This window comes from Hippocampus zosterae, chromosome 12 (assembly GCF_025434085.1).
Source record: "Hippocampus zosterae strain Florida chromosome 12, ASM2543408v3, whole genome shotgun sequence".
NCBI lineage: Eukaryota > Metazoa > Chordata > Actinopteri > Syngnathiformes > Syngnathidae > Hippocampus > Hippocampus zosterae.
In genome coordinates, this window is record NC_067462.1 from 10,595,281 (window position 1) to 10,601,521 (window position 6,241).

The window sequence follows — 6,241 nt, forward strand, 5'->3', positions numbered from 1 at the left end:
CCATTTACCGTAGCTCCTGTCCTCATGAGGGTTATGTGAGCTAGTGCCTATCAGAGTGGACTCTGCGCTAAAGACGCCCAGTACTGGTTGCTAAACAATTGTAGTTCCAACTCTGGTGTCACAAAATATATATTTCACTACAATCTATGAGTTTTCCCTTCAAAGAAGGCCAAGTGATCAACCAGCATGTTTACAAAGGAAGTTGTAGTTTGGATTTGAAATGTATAGTATCTTCTAGCTTTTCACACCTATGGGCGATGAAGCAACTTCAAGGAGCCTGGAATGCATGTTTTGGGGATTTGCGAGGAAGTGAAGAAATAAAAAACCCCATTGAGATTCAAACCCCAATCCTCAAAATTGTGGCATGGGTGCATGAACCATGATGCTGCCCTCCTGCTAACACTTCATGTCAACTCAAAGTCAACAACATGCAGTCAACAGTCTTCCATGGAGCCTATCCCAGCCAACTTTGGGTGAGAGGTATGACAGACTCGTCATTCCTCATCAGCATCATGTGAACCAGGCAATAATGTGAGTGATTTTTTTCATACTTTCTTTTAAAAGAGAGATGCTGCTGTATAAATACAGACCGTTTTGCATCAGCTGTTGCGGCCTGACCTCTCATGGTACATATCACATGGTGGTGAACTTTGACGTAAAAGTCTCTAGTCGCACAAATCGCATTATTGTGAGAGGTCCCTCGTTTTGTCATTGTCGGGTTCATGCCTGGTGCTATCTTTGCACCAGCTCTGCTCTTAGGGAAATCTTTGGGCCGCGTGAGCGCGACTTGAATGGTTAATCCGCCAAGCATTGTGTTCCAAAAGGCTCTTTTGTTGCTTCCTATCTCAGCAAAGTCATGGCATATTTCAAAATTTAAAAAGGATGGAAATTCACACAGCTCAAGCCGGCTATCTAACATTTCCTCTCCATTTTTTATCTCTCCATGGAATGGTGTAATTTATTTTTTATTTTTAAATGATTGCACGTCTTTGATTGCTTGCCTGTGTGTTGTCTTCCGGCATAGTGGTCCTGGTTCCAGTTAATGTAGGCCATCCACTAATGTAGCCCATGAGTCATTTTTTCCCCCCCTCCCGAGAACGGAGACTGCCCTGACATCCGAGCATCACTCACCATCTGTCCGACACACCCTGCACAGGCGCTCAATAAATCTTGGGAATACCTAAATACAGCAACAAATTAAAGTGACATCTTCCGTGTAAAATATTCAACACTTCAAACTGAGGCAAACCAAAAGTAAGTCAAGTCCAGTAGAAATACATTATGTGTATATATGAAAGGGTAGACACGTTTACTAACCCATATGGACGTTCTGTGCTTGAATCGTTTATGAAGAGATATTTACAGTGTATACATAAACGGACCGACTGGTTAGTATTTCCACCTCACAGTGCAAAGGTGCAGGGTTCGATTCCGGCTCCGGTGTTCCTGTGTGAAGTTTGCATGTTCTCCCCGTGCTCCAGGTACTCCGGTTTCCTCTAACGTTCCAAAAACATGCATGGCAGGGAAATGGAACATTGCCCCCAGGTGTGAGTTTGAGCCCCAATGGTTGTTTGTCTATGTGTGCCCTGCTATTGGCTGGCAACCAGTTCAGGGTATACTTATAGTCTCATTAAAGAGGAGTGTTAATTCTGAACAAAAACGTTGTTATTCGCATTTTGGCTCAGTCAGACACGCAATGGTCATTCATTATATGCATTGTCTTCTGTAACGTGTTGAGTTTAAGTTTAGCTATGCCTACGGCTTTGTTTCTGTCTACTGTCTTTTCTTTTTAACTTGAGTTCATATTGTTTCATCATCATCTTTATAAGCACCTGTCATGTTGAGATGTAAGCTTTTTGCATAGCTATTTTTAGAACTGGGGGTGGGGGGGAGGTAGAGGCTGCGTGTGCTAAGTAGTTAAAAGGCAGCAGGGGAAGAGTAGATGTACTGACACGCCGCCGTCTATGCGAAAAGCAAAGAAAACTTTCAGATTTGTTGCTTTAAGGCTCTTTATCAAGTTAATTCAAGGGTCAGATGTCACCAAATGTTGTCTACGAGTTGGCTTGACAGCGGAGAATGAGTTGTGCCTGCGGTTTGTTCATCAGACTGAGACTCTTTAATGTGACTGTTGCCACTTTAAACATCGTCTCGGGGTGATCATTTTTGCAGGAATACCAGGGACAATGGCATCCATGATGAGCTTTTATTTGCTCTCTGGATTGCCGGAGATTACACTTTGTCGGTGCCGGGTCAAATTTATAATTTTCTTTTTGTTGAATGTTTCATTTTAATGACACGATTTAGCAGTGCATCATTGGAGGAGAGTCATGATCTTAGAACGGACTGAAAACTTCAGAACTTAACTGGTCTCTGCCTGAAAAACTCTCACAGGCAGGTACTTCTACGTGTCCATGACAACATGGTAACACACACACAGCTGACGCTCTGCATGCGCCATAACACACCCATCTGAGTGTGCTCTCAACAGTGACCAGTTGTCTCCCCTGGTGTAAAATCTGATGCCTGGTGGTGAGGTCACCGACTCTCAGCTGAATTCCCTTTCAGGCTGACGTGAACCGCATTGCACTCCCGCCATCTTTTTTTTTCTCTCTACTATTATTGGTCGGGGGCGGCCCGGTAGTGCAGTGGTTCGCACGTCAGCTTCACAGTGCAGAGGTACCGGGTTTGATCCCAGCTCCGGCCTCCCTGTGTGGAGTTTGCATGTTCTCCCCGGGCCTGCGTGGGTTTTTTCTGGGTGCTCCGGTTTCCTCCCACATTCCAAAAACATGCGTGGCAGGCTGATTGAACACTCTAAATTGTCCCGAGGTGTGAGTGTGAGTGCGAATGGTTGTTCGTTTCTGTGTGCCCCGCGATTGGCTGGCAACCGATTCAGGGTGTCACCCGCCTACTGCCCGAAGACAGCTGGGATAGGCTCCAGCACCCCCCGCGACCCTAGTGAGGATCAAGCGGCTCGGAAGATGAATGAATGAATATTATTGGTCGATCAGAAACAATTTAAGCTTTAAAATAAAAAGTGATAATGGGTCATAATGGGTGTCTCAAATGTAAACAATACCGAACTGTCACTCCTGGACAAATATCACATTTATGTGTTGTTGTTTTTTTTATCACTATCAAGTCTTTCTGAAAACTTGTGTTGTGGTGAGTCACCACCAGTCTTCTTGCACGGGGTGTGTTTCTTTAGTATTTTACATGCATTACACCTCGCTCTTGCATGAATTCAAAATGGACTGGGAGGTGGTTTGGGTTATATTACGGGCTGCCTGATGAAATCATCTGTTGAGAGAAAATAGATTCATCAGATGTTGAATTTTTACTGGCGGTCCAGTGGTTAGCGCGCCAACCTCACAGTGCAGAGGTTCCGGATTCAATTCCAGCTCTGGCCTCCCTGTGTGGAGTTTTCATGTTGTCCCCGTGCTTCTCCGGGTACTCCGGTTTCTCCCACATTCCGAAAATAATGCATTGCAAGCTGACTGAACACTCTACATTGTCCCGAAGTGTGAGTGTGAGCGCGGGTGATTGTTTGTCTGTATGTGCCCTGCGATTGGCTGGCAACCGGTTCAGGGTGTCCCCCACCTAGACAGCTGGGATAGCCTCCAGCACCCCCCTGCAACCCCTGTGAGGATCAAGCGGATCGGAAAATGGATGGATGAATTTTTACTTTTTGGGAGGTAGTATTATTGAATGGTGCCGTGTCATGTTCAACCATACCAAGAAGATAACAGTTATTCAGGCATAACTGGTTGAAATGTAAATCAATTCAGTGCTGAAAAACTTAAGTTCCTCTGTGAAACTGGGTCAAATAACTAAATGGGGCCGGAACTGTCTTTTTTTTCCTTCTTCCTGTAGTCTACGGTCCTCTTTATTTTTTTAGTTTGATGTAGCGAGACTGTGGACTGATGCATATCACACTAACAGGCAATGATGATGGGTTTAAGCATGAGTGTAAACACAGCCGGTTTGAGAGGGGTGATATCAGTGTGTGAAGTATGTGCGACGAGGGTGCGTTGAAAGGGCGAGCCACTGACAGGGCAGCCTTGAATCGAGGCTTTCTTCTTTTGCACAGATGGGGAAACCATATCACTTGGATCTGAACAAAACAAAACAAAACCAAGAAAATGATGATGAATGGCAGAAATAATGTCTTCATTCAGATGTGGCACATGTGTTACTTCAGTGCGTTGAGTGTTTGTGGAGTAATAAAGTAGTCATTTAATATATAACTGGAGTTAACAGCTGTAATAAAATACTGTGAACCACAAGTTATTTGGGGATGCCGATAGCTTTATTTCATGCAATATCAATAATTGAAATGCAATTCAGTTCCAGAAGAATTTTTGTTAAGACTTTTACTTAGTTACGGTACTTTAAGACAATGCACTGCACATTACGCTTGCTACGTTTACATATATATTGTTTATATCTTGGATTCATTAATTTTTTTTTTTACTTTGTGGACTACATTTATCAATATTAAAAGATGTGAAGAGATGCTTGCAACAGATTTAGGAGGAAGATAATTTTAAACTTTAGTTGATTATTTGCGCTTGGCTGAATTCCTTGAACAAACCTTGCAAACCTGAACAAAATTTGGTCTTGTGAGACAAGGCACTTGTCGGACATCTGCTTCTCTGAAAATTCTATCATGCTCTTTTTTTCCCATTAGAAGATAACCCTTTTTATTATGGTCAATTTCTTGGAGACACATGAGAAAATGAAGTGAAAAACCCTGGCGAGTGTTCATTTCTGCTTTTGTGAGTTAATAAGGCATTAAGGAAAACATTTCCAAATGAACATTAAAATAATCTGAGACATCTCAATGGGAAATACACTCATTATGATCACTGATTGCAATTATAGCAGGTAATCAGTAGCAAAATGTATTGGGAAACAATTTATCCACTATTATGACCTTGTTTCAATGCAATGGGAAATCACATTGCTTCCCGGAGCAGAAAAGCTCAGCTAAACTCTAATTAAAAAAAAAATAGCCTGGTTCCCATTTAAATACACAAATGCTAGTTGCCCAAGAAACACATGGGATGACTGGTAACTAATTAACCAAGAACCTACAGTATGCATGTCATATCTATTTTGGTTGATGCGGTTGATCCGGCTTCCTTACACATTCTAAAGACATGCATGGTAAGGATAGTTGAAGACGCTAAAATTGTGCATAGGCATATGTGATTGTGAATGCTTGTTTGTTGAATTTGCCCAAGTCGCTGGGTGGTGGTTGTTTGTAGCCGTACTACGTTTTTTTGTTTTAATAAGGTGTGGCACGAGACCCAAAGAAGGAGATCCCCGATACAAGCGACCGAAATGAGTTTTCTCTGCAGGGTGTCTGGGCTCTACCTTAGAGATAGATATGATGAGAAGCTCGGCCATCCTGGAAGGGCTCAGAGTCGAGTCGCTTCGCCTCCATGTCGAGAGGAGCCAGATGAGGTGGCTCGGCATCTGATTAGGATGCCTCCTGGACGCTTCCCTGGTGAGGTGTTACGGGCATGTCCCACCGGCCTCAGGGACAACCCAGGACATGCTGGAGGGACTATGTCTCCCAGTTGGCCTGGGAGTGCCTCGGGATCCCCCGGGAAGAGTTGGAACAAGTGGCTGGGGAAAGGGAAGTCTGGGCTTGCCTGCTAAAGCTGTTGCCCCCGTGACCCAACCCCTGATAAGCAGTAGAAAATGGATGGATAGATGGATAAGGTGTTACGTTCAACCTAACATTATACTATATTTACTTTTAAATATGTAATGCAAAAGCCATTGTAAGTTCAAGGGTGAAATTTCAAGTCTGAGAATTTTTTAACACAAAAATAAGAATCAGTACGCGACGTGCGTCACATTGCTTCTTCTATCACCATCTCAATATACACTATGACTGCAATTGAAACTAAACATGACTTTACGTTGCCTTTCATGTAGACCTGAGTAAAGCACAGTTAAAAAATAAAAATCTTTAGTTTTAGCCTCCGCTAAAACTCACACAGTGAAACCCATTGTTTTGTTTAGTTTTTTTCTTGTCTTACTCTCTTGCCATGACTGTCTAGATACAGTTTTTACCATCCGTCATCACAATGTGCCGCTCTACAGCCAATGATTTGTTTGCTGAAATTGAGCATAGACGGGAGTAATGACACTTGGTGGGCTACGGAGAAAGGAATTACGAAACCATGAGGAGTTAATTCAAAACAGGTTAGGTCCCTTTACACAATGGCCC

The 6,241-nt window shown here is 43.1% G+C and overlaps 1 protein-coding gene across 1 annotated transcript in view; it reads right to left on the reverse strand.

Annotated features, from left to right (window-relative positions):
- The window catches only part of LOC127611119 (neuroligin-4, X-linked-like), a 273,291-nt gene that overhangs the window by 153,960 nt on the left and 113,090 nt on the right, over positions 1-6,241 (reverse strand). The gene's annotated exons all lie outside the window — the stretch shown is intronic.